The 18,977-nt window shown below is 42.0% G+C and overlaps 1 non-coding gene across 1 annotated transcript; it reads right to left on the reverse strand.

The window, feature by feature from the left end:
* Positions 1-1,941: 1,941 nt before the first annotated feature.
* On the reverse strand, positions 1,942-2,015 carry TRNAN-AUU (transfer RNA asparagine (anticodon AUU)). Its single transcript has one exon. It is a non-coding gene; the product is annotated as a tRNA-Asn (tRNA).
* Between the last annotated feature and the right edge of the window lie 16,962 nt (positions 2,016-18,977).

Genomic DNA, 18,977 nt, shown 5'->3' on the forward strand with positions numbered 1-18,977 from the left:
TACTTAAAGTACAACAACTTTTACCATTTTAATTTGTTTTAATAGTATATTGACAGTATTGTTTTCTTTCAAAAATCCACTTCATTTTCTTTACCCTATTATTAAAATGGTAATTGACAAAAACAAACTACATTGTCACCAGAAGAGCAATACAAAATGTACAAGTGATATATTAAAATCATATTTCCAGCTTGAATTTCAATGATGCATTGGGGCAACGATTTTGTGAGAAACATCTTCACCCTTAAATAAAGATTTTCTTAATTCCTTACCTGTGTGCTAATTAGATATCACCTTGTTTTCATATTAAACAGACTTCCACATGAGAAAGCAGCAAGGATGCAGTGGCGTTAATGTTTCCTGGTGTCAACTTGTATTATTTCAGTAGACATTGAAATGAGGATGCATCTTGCTGCCTTTCCAATGAAGCAAGTTTAATTTAGTAATAGGTGAAAAACCATCCTTACAAAGGTGTTAATCAGAGACTTGGCTTTGTGGACACTTTTCAGAGAACAAATTTGTTAGCATAAAAATAAAGCCAGAAAATGAAGAGCTGTTTAATCACTCAATTGGATTTTACTGCCAGCATATTTTTTTTTCTCTGCAACCCACTGCTAAATTGTGCTTCCTAGCTGTTTTTATAAAATCACTGAATCAAATCTAACTCTGATTACATCAGAGAAGGCCAGGTACCCTACACCGTAACAGGGGGTTTGAAATTTTGACTTGTCTACTTAAAGATCACCAAAATCTGATAACAAGGTCAATTAGGTCCCTGGGTGGGATTGAACTACCAACCTTATGGTTAATAGCCGTACATACTAACTGATTGCGCCACAGAGACACTTTGCAAAAGTCCATACTGACAAAGGCTAATAAGCATTCATCTAAAACGTTTCCTAGAAAAACTTAAAAAAGTCAATAATCTGGAGCGTTTTTGTAAGATGTTTCTTCTATCAACCAACGAAGAAACACATTGGTACTTTCCCATGATGAGTGAGTGCTTCAGGATCTCTTGCACTTACATGTGCAGCAGAGTACAGCAATGGAAGCATGCTGGGCCCATAACCCAGAGGTAGGCAGATTGAAACTATCCTCTGCTATATGCATTTTTTTTTGTTAATTAAAGTAATCCAAAACTGGGATTGATATTTTGGCTCTTTTATTTTTACTTAAAGTACAATAACTTTTACCATTTTAATTTGTTTTAATAGTATATTGACAGTATTGTTTTCTTTCAAAAATCCACTTCATTTTCTTTACCCTATTATTAAAATGGTAATTGACAAAAACAAACTACATTGTCATCAGAAGAGCAATATAAAATGTACAAGTGATATATTAAAATCATCTTTCCAGCTTGAATTTCAATGATGCATTGGGTCAACAAATTTGTGAGAAACATCTTCACCCTTAAATAAAGATTTTCTTAATTCCTTACCTGTGTGCTAATTAGATATCACCTTGTTTTCACATTAAACAGACTTCCACATGAGAAAGCAGCAAGGAAGCAGTGGCGTTAATGTTTCCTGGTGTCAACTTGTATTATTTCAGTAGACATTGAAATGAGGATGCATCTTGCTGCCTTTCCAATGAAGCAAGTTTAATTTAGTAATAGGTGAAAAACCATCCTTACAAAGGTGTTAATCAGAGACTTGGCTTTGTGGACACTTTTCAGAGAACAAATTTGTTAGCATAAAAATAAAGCCAGAAAATGAAGAGCTGTTTAATCACTCGATTGGATTTTTCTGCCAGCATATTTTTTTTTCTCTGCAACCCACTGCTAAATTGTGCTTCCTAGCTGTTTTTTTATAAAATAACTGAATCAAATCTAACTCTGATTACATCAGAGAAGGCCATGTACCCTACACCATAAGAGGGGGTTTGAAATTTTGACTTGTCTACTTAAATATCACCAAAATCTGATCACAAGTTTAATTACATCCCTGGGTGGGATTGAACCACCAACCTTTCGGTTAATAGCCGAACACACTAACCGATTGCGCCACAGAGACACTTTGCAAAAAGTGCATACTGACAAAGGCTAATAAGCATAAATCTAGAACGTTTCCTAGAAAAACATTAAAAAATCAATAATCTGGAGAGTTTTTGTAAGATGTTTCTTCCATCAACCAACGAATAAACACATTGGTACTTTCCCATGATGAGTGAGTGCTTCAGGATCTCTTGCACTTACATGTGCAGCAGAGTACTGCAATGGAAGCATGCTGGACCCATAACCCAGAGGTAGGCAGATTGAAACTATCCTTTGCTATATGCATTTTTTTTGTTAATTTAAGTAATCAAAACTGGGATTGATATTTTTGCTCTTTTATTTTTACTTAAAGTACAATAACTTTTACCATTTTAATTTGTTTTAATAGTATATTGACAGTATAGTTTTCTTTCAAAAATCCACTTAATTTTCTTTACCCTGTTATTAAAATGGTAATTGAAAAAAAAACTACATTGTCACCAGAAGAGCAATACAAAATGTACAAGTGATATATTAAAATCATCTTTCCAGCTTGAATTTCAATGATGCATTGGGGCAACAATTTTGTGAGAAACATCTTCACCCTTAAATAAAGATTTTCGGAATTCCTTACCTGTGTGCTAATTAGATATCACCTTGTTTTCACATTAAACAGACTTCCACATGAGAAAGCAGCAAGGATGCAGTGGCGTTAATGTTTCCTGGTGTCAACCTGTATTATTTCAGTAGACATTGAAATGAGGATGCATCTTGCTGCCTTTCCAATGAAGCAAGTATAATTTAGTAATAGGTGAAAAACCATCCTTACAAAGGTGTTAATCAGAGACTTGGCTTTGTGGACACTTTTCAGAGAACAAATTTGTTAGCATAAAAATAAAGCCAGAAAATGAAGAGCTGTTTAATCACTCAATTGGATTTTTCTGCCAGCATATTTTTTTTCTCTGCAAACCACTGCTAAATTGTGCTTCCTAGCTGTTTTTATAAAATCAATGAATCAAATCTAACTCTGATTACATCAGAGAAGGCCAGGTACCCTACACCATAAGAGGCGGTTTGAAATTTTGACTTGTCTACTTAAAGATCACCAAAATCTGATAACAAGATCAATTACATCCCTGGGTGGGATTGAACCACCAACCTTTTAGTTAACAGCCGTACACACTAACTGATTGCGCCACAGAGACACTTTGCGAAAGTGCATACTGACAAAGGCTAATAAGCATTCATCTAAAACGTTTCCTAGAAAAACTTTAAAAAGTCAATAATCTGGAGAGTTTTATAAGATGTGTTGAATACTGTGACAGAGGCAACCTGCTGAAGGCCTAACAGTTATGTGTGTGCACTACGGGATAGTACGTATATTATGTATACATCCAATAAGCAAAGGGTTCTCATATTCACTAGTATAATATGAAAGCATAACAGAATCCATTTTGATTCTAGCTAGATGATATAGCAAATTCATCTTGAACTTTTTACACACCCTGAGAGAAAAACAACTTTGTTGGCTAAGTATTGTTTCCACATACGCACTTTCTAAAAGCTCATAGAGACCAGATGTAATTCCTAATATGGACACAGTTGAAGCTCACGAGTATCTTTTTAGTATTCTTGACAATTGTCCCAATATTGCATAACTCTATTGCCTAACATTGTATTCCTGGGGTATGAAATCATATGGGAGGAATATACAAAAGGGGTGTAACTGTGTATTATATAAAACTCATTGTTGATACGTGTATGTTGTTGTTAAATGATTTGACACAGGACGAGAGAATGCTACTTCTCCCCTGTATACGGGCGTGGCCCTTTGAATAAATAATAATTGATTTTTATAAATCCATTTTCAATTCATTCTTTTACCTAACAACCCAAACAGCAACAAGATGGTTAATTTAGTTAATCCAAGAGAATTCAACAGATGGGGGCTATGTCCTTGGAACTATAGATCTCGATCTCTTCATCAAATTCTCAAAGGGGTGTGCCAGCCAGCCAGCAGCTGATGATGGAAGGAACATCCCAAGTCATAACAGCACTGGTAAGTATAGAATACCATGGTATGTGCTGTATTCCAGTACATGCTGTTTCTATACCTGCCAGCTGTCTGTGTGATTGTATTTTTTATAATATGAGAATGAGAAGTGGAGAGATTGAAAAAAAACTAGTAAAATAACTCAGGGACCTGTTTGTTGTTGCTTGTTTGTAAAATGAATACCAAAATTATGTCCAAATCGGTTGAAGGACCAAGTAACTCGGAAATGATGATTGACAGATGCTGTTGCATGTAAATAAGAATACCAAAATTAATTCAAAGATTTGAGCAAAGAAACAGTGACCTGTGTTTTTCACTCTATGAATGATTGCATGAATAAGTGCTTTGGACCAAGAGCCAAATAAAGTAAAAAGCACATAGATCACCTCCACTTGTTAGTCAGCTACACGTGTATAAGAAGGGTACATTAGAAAAAAATAGAGTGAACAACCCGAGGTTATAGGGATTATATGTAACTGAGTGTAAGTATATATTGCAATACTGAGCTGCTAAGAGCTGCTGGTTGTTTTAAGCATAACCTAAGCATGTTGCTTTGTGATTGTAGTTGTGATAAGAGGATCTACTGCAGCTTCCCAGTTGACAGACGTGTCGCGTGTGTGAAAAATTGCAGGGATTGCGAATTTTTCCAGCGTATGGGAAGGGCAGGGAGGATTAACCCTAAGTGTGCATATCATGTATGGAAGAAATATTCCATAGAAGCACAAATTTTGTATAGTACTGTGACAAAGGGTACAGTATATGTTTTGCATTTAAATCATGCTGTATAATATTGGCCTGATCAACCAATACTAAGCGTATTTTGAAATCGGCAAAACTGTTGAAATCTGCAAGAAATTGAAGTTTGCAAACTGTATTTAAATTTGTGTGTTATGGTTTTGTGTGTGGGACATAATGTTCAGTTAAGTATATTCTCAGATCTGTGTCTAATGGAAACCTTCTGTCTGTGATTGGCATGGTTACAAGTTTTGAAATAATAAGGTTTGTGGTACCGAAACCGGACGGTTCGGTGAGACCCATTTTAAATTTTAAATCTTTGAACACGTATATAAAACGGTTCAAGTTCAAGATGGAATCGCTCAGGGCGGTTATCTCAAGCCTGGAGGAAGGGGATTACATGGTATCACTGGACATCAAGGATGCTTACCTGCATGTCCCCATTTACTCTCCTCACCAGGAGTACCTCAGATTTGTGGTACAGGACTGTCATTACCAATTCCAGACGCTGCCGTTTGGTCTGTCCACGGCACCGAGGGTGTTTACCAAGGTAATGGCCGAGATGATGATACTCCTGCGAAAAAAGGGAGTTATAATTATCCCGTACTTGGACGATCTCCAGATAAAGGCGAGGTCCAAGGAACAGTTGTTGATCGGAGTAGCACTAGAATTAAAATTTTAAAGCCTCCTGTTAGGCCATCATCTACACGACATAGCCCTGAATTTTCCAATGCGCAGCTCTTTGCAAAAGAGAGATATTGGCAAGGAAAAGCTGTCTTGTACCTTTGCATTTTTCTCCCAAACGAAGGACACTAGAAAGAAAATTTTAAAGCCTCCTGTTAGGCCATCATCTACACGACATAGCCCTGAATTTTCCAATGCGCAGCTCTTTGCAAAAGAGAGATATTGGCAAGGAAAAGCTGTCTTGTACCATTGCATTTTTCTCCCAAACGAAGGACACTAGAAAGAAAATTTTAAAGCCTCCTGTTACGCCATCATCTACACGACATAGCCCTGAATTTTCCAATGCGCAGCTCTTTGCAAAAGAGAGATATTGGCAAGGAAAAGCTGTCTTGTACCTTTGCATTTTTCTCCCAAACGAAGGTCACTAGAAAGAAAATTTTAAAGCCTCCTGTTAGGCCATCATCTACACGACATAGCCCTGAATTTTCCAATGCGCAGCTCTTTGCAAAAGAGAGATATTGGCAAGGAAAAGCTGTCTTGTACCTTTGCATTTTTCTCCCAAACGAAGGTCACTAGAAAGAAATTTTTAAAGCCTCCTGTTAGGCCATCATCTACACGACATAGCCCTGAATTTTCCAATACGTAGCTCTTTGCAAAAGAGAGATATTGGCAAGGAAAAGCTGTCTTGTACCTTTGCATTTTTCTCCCAAACGAAGGACACTAGAAAGAAAATTTTAAAGCCTCCTGTTAGGCCATCATCTACACGACATAGCCCTGAATTTTCCAATGCGCAGCTCTTTGCAAAAGAGAGATATTGGCAAGGAAAAGCTGTCTTGTACCTTTGCATTTTTCTCCCAAACGAAGGACACTAGAATAAAAATTTTAAAGCCTCCTGTTAGGCCATCATCTACACGACATAGCCCTGAATTTTCCAATGCGCAGCTCTTTGCAAAAGAGAGATATTGGCAAGGAAAAGCTGTCTTGTACCTTTGCATTTTTCTCCCAAACGAAGGTCACTAGAAAGAAAATTTTAAAGCCTCCTGTTAGGCCATCATCTACACGACATAGCCCTGAATTTTCCAATGCGTAGCTCTTTGCAAAAGAGAGATATTGGCAAGGAAAAGCTGTCTTGTACCTTTGCATTTTTCTCCCAAACGAAGGACACTAGAAAGAAAATTTTAAAGCCTCCTGTTAGGCCATCATCTACACGACATAGCCCTGAATTTTCCAATGCGCAGCTCTTTGCAAAAGAGAGATATTGGCAAGGAAAAGCTGTCTTGTACCTTTGCATTTTTCTCCCAAACGAAGGACACTAGAAAGAAAATTTTAAAGCCTCCTGTTAGGCCATCATCTACACGACATAGCCCTGAATTTTCCAATGCGCAGCTCTTTGCAAAAGAGAGATATTGGCAAGGAAAAGCTGTCTTGTACCATTGCATTTTTCTCCCAAACGAAGGACACTAGAAAGAAAATTTTAAAGCCTCCTGTTAGGCCATCATCTACACGACATAGCCCTGAATTTTCCAATGCGCAGCTCTTTGCAAAAGAGAGATATTGGCAAGGAAAAGCTGTCTTGTACCATTGCATTTTTCTCCCAAACGAAGGACACTAGAAAGAAAATTTTAAAGCCTCCTGTTAGGCCATCATCTACACGACATAGCCCTGAATTTTCCAATGCGCAGCTCTTTGCAAAAGAGAGATATTGGCAAGGAAAATCTGTCTTGTACCTTTGCATTTTTCTCCCAAACGAAGGTCACTAGAAAGAAAATTTTAAAGCCTCCTGTTAGGCCATCATCTACACGACATAGCCCTGAATTTTCCAATGCGCAGCTCTTTGCAAAAGAGAGATATTGGCAAGGAAAAGCTGTCTTGTACCTTTGCATTTTTCTCCCAAACGAAGGTCACTAGAAAGAAATTTTTAAAGCCTCCTGTTAGGCCATCATCTACACGACATAGCCCTGAATTTTCCAATGCGTAGCTCTTTGCAAAAGAGAGATATTGGCAAGGAAAAGCTGTCTTGTACCTTTGCATTTTTCTCCCAAACGAAGGACACTAGAAAGAAAATTTTAAAGCCTCCTGTTAGGCCATCATCTACACGACATAGCCCTGAATTTTCCAATGCGCAGCTCTTTGCAAAATAGAGATATTGGCAAGGTAAAGCTGTCTTGTACCTTTGCATTTTTTTCCCAAACGAAGGACACTAGAATTAAAATTTTAAAGCCTCCTGTTAGGCCATCATCTACACGACATAGCCCTGAATTTTCCAATGCGCAGCTCTTTGCAAAAGAGAGATATTGGCAAGGAAAAGCTGTCTTGTACCTTTGCATTTTTCTCCCAAACGAAGGACACTAGAAAGATAATTTTAAAGCCTCCTGTTAGGCCATCATCTACACGACATGGCCCTGAATTTTCCAATGCGCAGCTCTTTGCAAAAGAGAGATATTGGCAAGGAAAAGCTGTCTTGTACCTTTGCATTTTTCTCCCAAACGAAGGACACTAGAATTAAAATTTTAAAGCCTCCTATTAGTGCTTCATCTAAACGGCATAGCCCTGAATTTTCCAATGCGTAGCTCTTTGCAATAGAGAGATATTGGCAAGGAAAAGCTGTCTTGTACCTTTGCATTTTTCTCCCAAACGAAGGACACTAGAATTAAAATTTTAAAGCCTCCTGTTAGGCCATCATCTACACGACATAGCCCTGAATTTTCCAATGCGCAGCTCTTTGCAAAAGAGAGATATTGGCAAGGAAAAGCTGTCTTGTACCTTTGCATTTTTCTCCCAAACGAAGGACACTAGAAAGAAAATTTTAAAGCCTCCTGTTAGGCCATCATCTACACGACATAGCCCTGAATTTTCCAATGCGCAGCTCTTTGCAAAAGAGAGATATTGGCAAGGAAAAGCTGTCTTGTACCATTGCATTTTTCTCCCAAACGAAGGACACTAGAAAGAAAATTTTAAAGCCTCCTGTTAGGCCATCATCTGCACGACATAGCCCTGAATTTTCCAATGCGCAGCTCTTTGCAAAAGAGAGATATTGGCAAGGAAAAGCTGTCTTGTACCTTTGCATTTTTCTCCCAAACGAAGGTCACTAGAAAGAAAATTTTAAAGCCTCCTGTTAGGCCATCATCTACACGACATAGCCCTGAATTTTCCAATGCGCAGCTCTTTGCAAAAGAGAGACATTGGCAAGGAAAAGCTGTCTTGTACCTTTGCATTTTTCTCCCAAACGAAGGTCACTAGAAAGAAAATTTTAAAGCCTCCTGTTAGGCCATCATCTACACGACATAGCCCTGAATTTTCCAATGCGCAGCTCTTTGCAAAAGAGAGATATTGGCAAGGAAAAGCTGTCTTGTACCTTTGCATTTTTCTCCCAAACGAAGGACACTAGAAAGAAAATGTTAAAGCCTCCTGTTAGGCCATCATCTACACGACATAGCCCTGAATTTTCCAATGCGTAGCTCTTTGCAAAAGAGAGATATTGGCAAGGAAAAGCTGTCTTGTACCATTGCATTTTTCTCCCAAACGAAGGACACTAGAAAGAAAATGTTAAAGCCTCCTGTTAGTGCTTCATCTACACGGTATAGCCCTGAATTTTCCAATGCGCAGCTCTTTGCAAAAGAGAGATATTGGCAAGGAAAAGCTGTCTTGTACCTTTGCATTTTTCTCCCAAACGAAGGACACTAGAATGAAAATTTTAAAGCCTCCTGTTAGTGCTTCAGCTACACGGCATAGCCCTGAATTTTCTAATGCGTAGCTCTTTGCAAAAGAGAGATATTGGCAAGGAAAAGCTGTCTTGTACCTTTGCATTTTTCTCCCAAACGAAGGACACTAGAAAGAAAATTTTAAAGCCTCCTGTTAGGCCATCATCTATACGACATAGCCCTGAATTTTCCAATGCGTAGCTCTTTGCAAAAGAGAGATATTGGCAAGGAAAAGCTGTCTTGTACCTTTGCATTTTTCTCCCAAACGAAGGACACTAGAAAGAAAATTTTAAAGCCTCCTGTTAGGCCATCATCTACACGGCATAGCCCTGAATTTTCCAATGCGCAGCTCTTTGCAAAAGAGAGATATTGGCAAGGAAAAGCTGTCTTTACCTTTGCATTTTTCTCCCAAACGAAGGTCACTAGAAAGAATTTTTTAAAGCCTCCTGTTAGTGCTTCAGCTACACGGCATAGCCCTGAATTTTCTAATGCGTAGCTCTTTGCAAAAGAGAGATATTGGCAAGGAAAAGCTGTCTTGTACCTTTGCATTTTTCTCCCAAACGAAGGACACTAGAAAGAAAATTTTAAAGCCTCCTGTTAGGCCATCATCTATATGACATAGCCCTGAATTTTCCAATGCGTAGCTCTTTGCAAAAGAGAGATATTGGCAAGGAAAAGCTGTCTTGTACCTTTGCATTTTTCTCCCAAACGAAGGACACTAGAAAGAAAATTTGAAAGCCTCCTGTTAGGCCATCATCTACACGGCATAGCCCTGAATTTTCCAATGCGCAGCTCTTTGCAAAAGAGAGATATTGGCAAGGAAAAGCTGTCTTTACCTTTGCATTTTTCTCCCAAACGAAGGACACTAGAAAGATAATTTTAAAGCCTCCTGTTAGGCCATCATCTACACGACATAGCCCTGAATTTTCCAATGCGTAGCTCTTTGCAAAAGAGAGATATTGGCAAGGAAAAGCTGTCTTGTACCTTTGCATTTTTCTCCCAAACGAAGGACACTAGAATTAAAATTTTAAAGCCTCCTGTTAGTGCTTCATCTAAACGGCATAGCCCTGAATTTTCCAATGCGTAGCTCTTTGCAATAGAGAGATATTGGCAAGGAAAAGCTGTCTTGTACCTTTGCATTTTTCTCCCAAACGAAGGACACTAGAATTAAAATTTTAAAGCCTCCTGTTAGGCCATCATCTACACGACATAGCCCTGAATTTTCCAATGCGCAGCTCTTTGCAAAAGAGAGATATTGGCAAGGAAAAGCTGTCTTGTACCTTTGCATTTTTCTCCCAAACGAAGGACACTAGAAAGAAAATTTTAAAGCCTCCTGTTAGGCCATCATCTACACGACATAGCCCTGAATTTTCCAATGCGCAGCTCTTTGCAAAAGAGAGATATTGTCAAGGAAAAGCTGTCTTGTACCATTGCATTTTTCTCCCAAACGAAGGACACTAGAAAGAAAATTTTAAAGCCTCCTGTTAGGCCATCATCTACACGACATAGCCCTGAATTTTCCAATGCGCAGCTCTTTGCAAAAGAGAGATATTGGCAAGGAAAAGCTGTCTTATACCTTTGCATTTTTCTCCCAAACGAAGGTCACTAGAAAGAAAATTTTAAAGCCTCCTGTTAGGCCATCATCTACACGACATAGCCCTGAATTTTCCAATGCGCAGCTCTTTGCAAAAGAGAGATATTGGCAAGGAAAAGCTGTCTTGTACCTTTGCATTTTTCTCCCAAACGAAGGTCACTAGAAAGAAAATTTTAAAGCCTCCTGTTAGGCCATCATCTACACGACATAGCCCTGAATTTTCCAATGCGCAGCTCTTTGCAAAAGAGGGATATTGGCAAGGAAAAGCTGTCTTGTACCTTTGCATTTTTCTCCCAAACGAAGGACACTAGAAAGAAAATGTTAAAGCCTCCTGTTAGGCCATCATCTACACGACATAGCCCTGAATTTTCCAATGCGTAGCTCTTTGCAAAAGAGAGATATTGGCAAGGAAAAGCTGTCTTGTACCATTGCATTTTTCTCCCAAACGAAGGACACTAGAAAGAAAATTTTAAAGCCTCCTGTTAGTGCTTCATCTACACGGTATAGCCCTGAATTTTCCAATGCGCAGCTCTTTGCAAAAGAGAGATATTGGCAAGGAAAAGCTGTCTTGTACCTTTGCATTTTTCTCCCAAACGAAGGACACTAGAATGAAAATTTTAAAGCCTCCTGTTAGTGCTTCAGCTACACGGCATAGCCCTGAATTTTCTAATGCGTAGCTCTTTGCAAAAGAGAGATATTGGCAAGGAAAAGCTGTCTTGTACCTTTGCATTTTTCTCCCAAACGAAGGACACTAGAAAGAAAATTTTAAAGCCTCCTGTTAGGCCATCATCTATACGACATAGCCCTGAATTTTCCAATGCGTAGCTCTTTGCAAAAGAGAGATATTGGCAAGGAAAAGCTGTCTTGTACCTTTGCATTTTTCTCCCAAACGAAGGACACTAGAAAGAAAATTTTAAAGCCTACTGTTAGGCCATCATCTACTAGACATAGCCCTGAATTTTCCAATGCGTAGCTCTTTGCAAAAGAGAGATATTGGCAAGGAAAAGCTGTCTTGTACCTTGCATTTTTCTCCCAAACGAAGGACACTAGAAAGAAAATTTGAAAGCCTACTGTTAGGCCATCATCTACAAGACATAGCCCTGAATTTTCCAATGCGTAGCTCTTTGCAAAAGAGAGATATTGGCAAGGAAAAGCTGTCTTGTACCTTTGCATTTTTCTCCCAAACGAAGGACACTAGAAAGATAATTTTAAAGCCTCCTGTTAGGCCATCATCTACACGACATAGCCCTGAATTTTCCAATGCGCAGCTCTTTGCAAAAGAGAGATATTGGCAAGGAAAAGCTGTCTTGTACCTTTGCATTTTTCTCCCAAACGTAGGACACTAGAAAGAAAATTTTAAAGCCTCCTGTTAGGCCATCATCTACACGGCATAGCCCTGAATTTTCCAATGCGCAGCTCTTTGCAAAAGAGAGATATTGGCAAGGAAAAGCTGTCTTTACCTTTGCATTTTTCTCCCAAACGAAGGGCACTAGAAAGATAATTTTAAAGCCTCCTGTTAGGCCATCATCTACACGACATAGCCCTGAATTTTCCAATGCGTAGCTCTTTGCAAAAGAGAGATATTGGCAAGGAAAAGCTGTCTTGTACCTTTGCATTTTTCTCCCAAACGAAGGGCACTAGAAAGATAATTTTAAAGCCTCCTGTTAGGCCGTCATCTACACGACATAGCCCTGAATTTTCCAATGCGCAGCTCTTTGCAAAAGAGAGATATTGGCAAGGAAAAGCTGTCTTGTACCTTTGCATTTTTCTCCCAAACGAAGGACACTAGAAAGATAATTTTAAAGCCTCCTGTTAGTGCTTCATCTACACGGCATAGCCCTGAATTTTCCAATGCGTAGCTCTTTGCAATAGAGAGATATTGGCAAGGAAAAGCTGTCTTGTACCTTTGCATTTTTCTCCCAAACGAAGGACACTAGAAAGATAATTTTAAAGCCTCCTGTTAGTGCTTCCTCTACACGGCATAGCCCTGAATTTTCCAATGCGTAGCTCTTTGCAATAGAGAGATATTGGCAAGGAAAAGCTGTCTTGTACCTTTGCATTTTTCTCCCAAACGAAGGACACTAGAAAGATAATTTTAAAGCCTCCTGTTAGTGCTTCATCTACACGGCATAGCCCTGAATTTTCCAATGCGTAGCTCTTTGCAAAAGAGAGATATTGGCAAGGAAAAGCTGTCTTGTACCTTTGCATTTTTCTCCCAAACGAAGGACACTAGAAAGATAATTTTAAAGCCTCCTGTTAGGCCATCATCTACACGACATAGCCCTGAATTTTCCAATGCGCAGCTCTTTGCAAAAGAGAGATATTGGCAAGGAAAAGCTGTCTTGTACCTTTGCATTTTTCTCCCAAACGAAGGACACTAGAAAATAAGAATTTACTTACCGATAATTCTATTTCTCGGAGTCCGTAGTGGATGCTGGGGTTCCTGAAAGGACCATGGGGAATAGCGGCTCCGCAGGAGACAGGGCACAAAAGTAAAGCTTTTACAGGTCAGGTGGTGTGTACTGGCTCCTCCCCCTATGACCCTCCTCCAGACTCCAGTTAGGTACTGTGCCCGGACGAGCGTACACAATAAGGGAGGATTTTGAATCCCGGGTAAGACTCATACCAGCCACACCAATCACACCGTACAACTTGTGATCTAAACCCAGTTAACAGTATGATAACAGAGGAGCCTCTGAAAGATGGCTTCCTAAACAATAACCCGAATTAGTTAACAATAACTATGTACAAGTATTGCAGATAATCCGCACTTGGGATGGGCGCCCAGCATCCACTACGGACTCCGAGAAATAGAATTATCGGTAAGTAAATTCTTATTTTCTCTATCGTCCTAAGTGGATGCTGGGGTTCCTGAAAGGACCATGGGGATTATACCAAAGCTCCCAAACGGGCGGGAGAGTGCGGATGACTCTGCAGCACCGAATGAGAGAACTCCAGGTCCTCCTTTGCCAGGGTATCAAATTTGTAAAAATTTACAAACGTGTTCTCCCCTGACCACGTAGCTGCTCGGCAGAGTTGTAATGCCGAGACCCCTCGGGCAGCCGCCCAAGATGAGCCCACCTTCCTTGCGGAATGGGCCTTAACAGATTTAGGCTGTGGCAGGCCTGCCACAGAATGTACAAGTTGAATTTTGTTACAAATCCAACGAGCAATCGACTGCTTAGAAGCAGGTGCACCCAACTTGTTGGGTGCATACAGTATAAACAGCGAGTCAGATTTTCTGACTCCAGCCGTCCTTTAAATGTATATTTTTAAGGCTCTGACAACGTCCAACAACTTGGAGTCCTTCAAGTCGTCTGTAGCCGCAGGCACTACAATAGGCTGGTTCAGGTGAAACGCTGATACCACCTTAGGGAGAAAATGCGGACGCGTCCGCAGCTCTGCCCTATGTCGAATGGAAAATTAAATATGGGCTTTTATAAAACAAAGCCGCCAGTTCAGATACTCTCCCGGCCGAAGCCAGGGCCAGTAACATAGTCACTTTCCATGTGAGATATTTCAAATCCACATTCTTTAGTGGTTCAAACCAATTGGATTTGAGGAAATCTAAAACTACATTTAGATCCCACGGTGCCACCTTAGGCACCACAGGAGGCTGTATATGCAGTACTCCTTTGATAAAAATCTGGACCTCAGGGACTGAGGCCAATTCTTTTTGGAAGAATATTGATAGGGCCGAAATTTGAACCTTAATAGATCCCAATTTGAGACCCATAGACAATCCTGATTGCAGGAAATGTAGGAAAACGACCCAGTTGAAATTCCTCCATCGGAGCACTCCGCTGCTCGCACCACGCAACATATTTTCGCCAAATACGGCGATAATGCTTCGCGGTGACTTCCTTCCTTGCCTTTATCAAGGTAGGAATGACTTCTTCTGGAATGCCTTTTCCTTTTAGGATCTGGCATTCAAACGCCATGCCGTCAAAACGCAGCCGCGGTAAGTCTTGAAAAAGACAAGGACCCTGCTGAAGCAGGTCCCTTCTCAGAACTAGAGGCCACGGATCGTCCGTGACCATCTCTTGAAGTTCCGGGTACCAAGTCCTTCTTGGCCAATCCGGAGCCACTAGTCTTACTCCTCTTTGCCGTATAATCCTCAATACCTTTGGTATGAGAGGCAGAGGAGGAAACACATATACCGACTGGTACACCCAAGGTGTTACCAGCGCGTCCACAGCTATTGCCTGCGGATCTCTTGACCTGGCGCAATACCTGTCCAGTGTTTTGTTGAGGCGAGACGCCATCATGTCCACCATTGGTTTTACCCAACGGTTTAATAGCATGTGGAAAACTTCTGGATGAAGTCCCCACTCTCCCGGGTGAAGGTCGTGTCTGCTGAGGAAGTCTGCTTCCCAGTTGTCCACGCCCGGGATGAATACTGCTGACAGTGCTATCACGTGATTCTCCGCCCAGCAAAGGATCCTGGCAGCTTCTGCCATTGCCCTCCTGCTTCTTGTGCCGCCCTGTCTGTTTACATGGGCGACTGCCGTGATGTTGTCCGACTGGATCAACACCGGTCTTCCTTGAAGCAGAGGTTCCGCCTGGCTTAGAGCATTGTAGATTGCTCTTAGTTCCAGAATGCTTATGTGAAGAGACTTTTTCAGGCTCGACCACACTCCCTGGAAATTTCTTCCCTGTGTGACTGCTCCCCAGCCTCTCAGGCTGGCATCCGTGGTCACCAGGATCCAATCCTGCATGCCGAATCTGCGGCCCTCCAATAGATGAGCCTCCTGCAACCACCACAGAAGGGATACCCTTGTCCTCGGCGACAGGGTTATCCGCAGGTGCATCTGAAGATGCGACCCTGACCATTTGTCCAACAGATCCCTTTGCATGGAATCTGCCGAAAGGGATTGCTTCGTAAGAAGCTACCATTTTTTCCCAGGACTCTTGTGCATTGATGTACAGACACCTTTCCTGGTTTTAGGAGGTTCCTGACCAGGTCAGATAACTCCTTGGCTTTTTCTTCGGGAAGAAAAACCTTTTTCTGAACTGTGTCCAGAATCATCCCCAGGAACAGCAGACGAGTTGTCGGCATTAATTGGGATTTTGGAATATTCAGAATCCATCCGTGCTGCTTTAGCACCTCTTGAGATAGTGCTAAACCCATCTCTAGCTGTTCTCTGGACCTTGCCCTTATTAGGAGATCGTCCAAGTATGGGATAATTAATACGCCTTTTCTTCGAAGAAGAAATATTATCTCGGCCATTACCTTTGTAAAGACCCGAGGTGCCGTGGACAAACCAAACGGCAGCGTCTGAAACTGATAGTGACAGTTTTGTACAACGAACCTGAGGTACCCCTGGTGTGAGGGGTAATTGGAACGTGGAGATACGCATCCTTGATGTCCAAGGATACCATAAAGTCCCCTTCTTCCAGGTTCGCTATCACTGCTCTGAGTGACTCCATCTTGAACTTGAACTTCTTTATGTACAGGTTCAAGGACTTCAGATTTAGAATAGGCCTTACCGAGCCATCCGGCTTCGGTACCACAAAAAGAGTGGAATAATACCCCTTCCCTTGTTGTAGAAGAGGTACCTTGACTATCACCTGCTGAGAATACAGCTTGTGAATGGCTTCCAAAACCGTCTCCCTTTCTGAGGGGGACGTTGGTAAAGCAGACTTCAGGAAACGGCGAGGTGGCTCTGTCTCTAATTTCAACCTGTACCCCTGAGATATTATCTGCAGGATCCAGGGATTTACCTGCGAGTGAGCCCACTGCGCGCTGTAATTCTTGAGACGACCGCCTACCGCCCCCGAGTCCGCTTGCGAAGCCCCAGCGTCATGCTGAGGCTTTTGTAGAAGCCGGGGAGGGCTTCTGTTCCTGGGAAGGAGCTGCCTGTTGCTGTCTCTTCCCTCGTCCTCTGCCTCGTGGCAGATATGAATAGCCCTTTGCTCTCTTATTTTTAAAGGAACGAAAGGGCTGCGGTTGAAAGGTCGGTGCCTTTTTCTGTTGGGGAGTGACTTGAGGTAGAAAGGTGGATATCCCGGCCGTAGCCGTGGCCACCAAATCCGATAGACCGACCCCAAATAACTCCTCTACGCATCGCCTGTCCACTGTCGTGTCCATAAAGCTCTTCTGGCCGAAATGGACATAGCACACTTACCCGTGATGCCAGTGTGCAGATATCTCTCTGTGCATCACGCATATAAAGAAATGCATCCTTTATTTGTTCTAACGACAGTAAAATATTGTCCCTGTCCAGGGTATCAATATTTTCGATCAGGGACTCTGACCAAACTACCCCAGCACTGCACATCCAGGCAGTCGCAATAGCTGGTCGTAGTATAACACCTGCATGTGTGTATATACCTTTTTGGATATTTTCCATCCTCCTATCTGATGGATCTTTAAGTGCGGCCGTCTCAGGAGAGGGTAACGCCACTTGTTTTGATAAGCGTGTTAGCGCTTTGTCCACCCTAGGAGGTGTTTCCCAGCGCTCCCTAACCTCTGGCGGGAAAGGGTATAAAGCCAATAACTTCTTTGAAATTAGCAGTTTTTTATCGGGGCACCCCACGCTTCATCACACACGTCATTTAATTCTTCTGATTCGGTAAAAACTACTGGTAGTTTTTTCACACCCCACATAATACCCTGTTTAGTGGTACCTGTAGTATCAGCTAAATGTAACATCTCCTTTATTGCCAAAATCATATAACGTGTGGCCCTACTGGAAAATACGGTTGATTCGTCACCTTCACCACCGGAATCAGTGCCTGTGTCTGTGTCGACCGACTGAGGCAAGGGGCGTTTTACAGCCCCTGACGGTGTTTGAGGCGCCTGGACAGGCACTAATTGAGTGTCCGGCCGCCTCATGTCGGCAAACGACTGCTTAAGCGAGTTGACGCTATCCCGTAATTCCACAAATAAAGGCATCCATTCTGGTGTCGACCCCCTAGGAGGTGACATCCTCATATTTGGCAATTGCTCCGCCTCCACACCAATAACGTCCTCATACATGTCGACACACACGTACCGACACACAGCAGACACACAGGGAATGCTCTATACAAAGACAGGACCCACTAGCCCTTTGGGGAGACAGAGGGAGAGTCTGCCAGCACACACCAAAAAGCGCTATATATGACAGGGATAGCCTTATGATTAAGTGCTCCCTTATAGCTGCTTTTATATTAATATATTGCCATTTATTTTGCCCCCCCTCTCTGTTATACCCTGTTTCTGTAGTGCAGTGCAGGGGAGAGACCTGGGAGCCTTCCTGACCAGCGGAGCTGTGACAGAAAATGGCGCCGTGTGCTGAGGAGATAGGCCCCGCCCCTTTTTCGGCGGGCTCGTCTCCCGCTATTTAGTACATTTAGGCAGGGGTAAATATCTCCATATAGCCTCTGGGGCTATATGTGAGGTATTTTTAGCCTTTTTAAAGGTTTTCATTTGCCTCCCAGGGCGCCCCCCCCCCAGCGCCCTGCACCCTCAGTGACTGCCGTGTGAAGTGTGCTGAGAGGAAAATGGCGCACAGCTGCAGTGCTGTGCGCTACCTTAAGAAGACTGCAGGAGTCTTCAGCCGCCGATTCTGGACCTCTTCTTGCTTCAGCATCTGTGAGGGGGCCGGCGGCGTGGCTCCGGTGACCATCCAGGCTGTACCTGTGATCGTCCCTCTGGAGCTTCATGTCCAGTAGCCAAGAAGCCAATCCATCCTGCACGCAGGTGAGTTCACTTCTTCTCCCCTCTGTCCCTCGTTGCAGTGATCCTGTTGCCAGCAGGAATCACTGTAAAATAAAAAACCTAAGCTAAACTCTCTAAGCAGCTCTTTATGAGAGCCACCTAGAATTGCACCCTTCTCGGCCGGGCACAAAAATCTAACTGGAGTCTGGAGGAGGGTCATAGGGGGAGGAGCCAGTACACACCACCTGACCTGTAAAAGCTTTACTTTTGTGCCCTGTCTCCTGCGGAGCCGCTATTCCCCATGGTCCTTTCAGGAACCCCAGCATCCACTTAGGACGATAGAGAAAGATAATTTTAAAGCCTCCTGTTAGGCCATCATCTACACGACATAGCCCTGAATTTTCCAATGCGCAGCTCTTTGCAAAAGAGAGATATTGGCAAGGAAAAGCTGTCTTGTACCTTTGCATTTTTCTCCCAAACGAAGGACACTAGAAAGAAAATTTTAAAGCCTCCTGTTAGGCCATCATCTACACGGCATAGCCCTGAATTTTCCAATGCGCAGCTCTTTGCAAAAGAGAGATATTGGCAAG

The sequence above is a fragment of the Pseudophryne corroboree genome, unplaced genomic scaffold (assembly GCF_028390025.1).
Source record: "Pseudophryne corroboree isolate aPseCor3 unplaced genomic scaffold, aPseCor3.hap2 scaffold_518, whole genome shotgun sequence".
NCBI lineage: Eukaryota > Metazoa > Chordata > Amphibia > Anura > Myobatrachidae > Pseudophryne > Pseudophryne corroboree.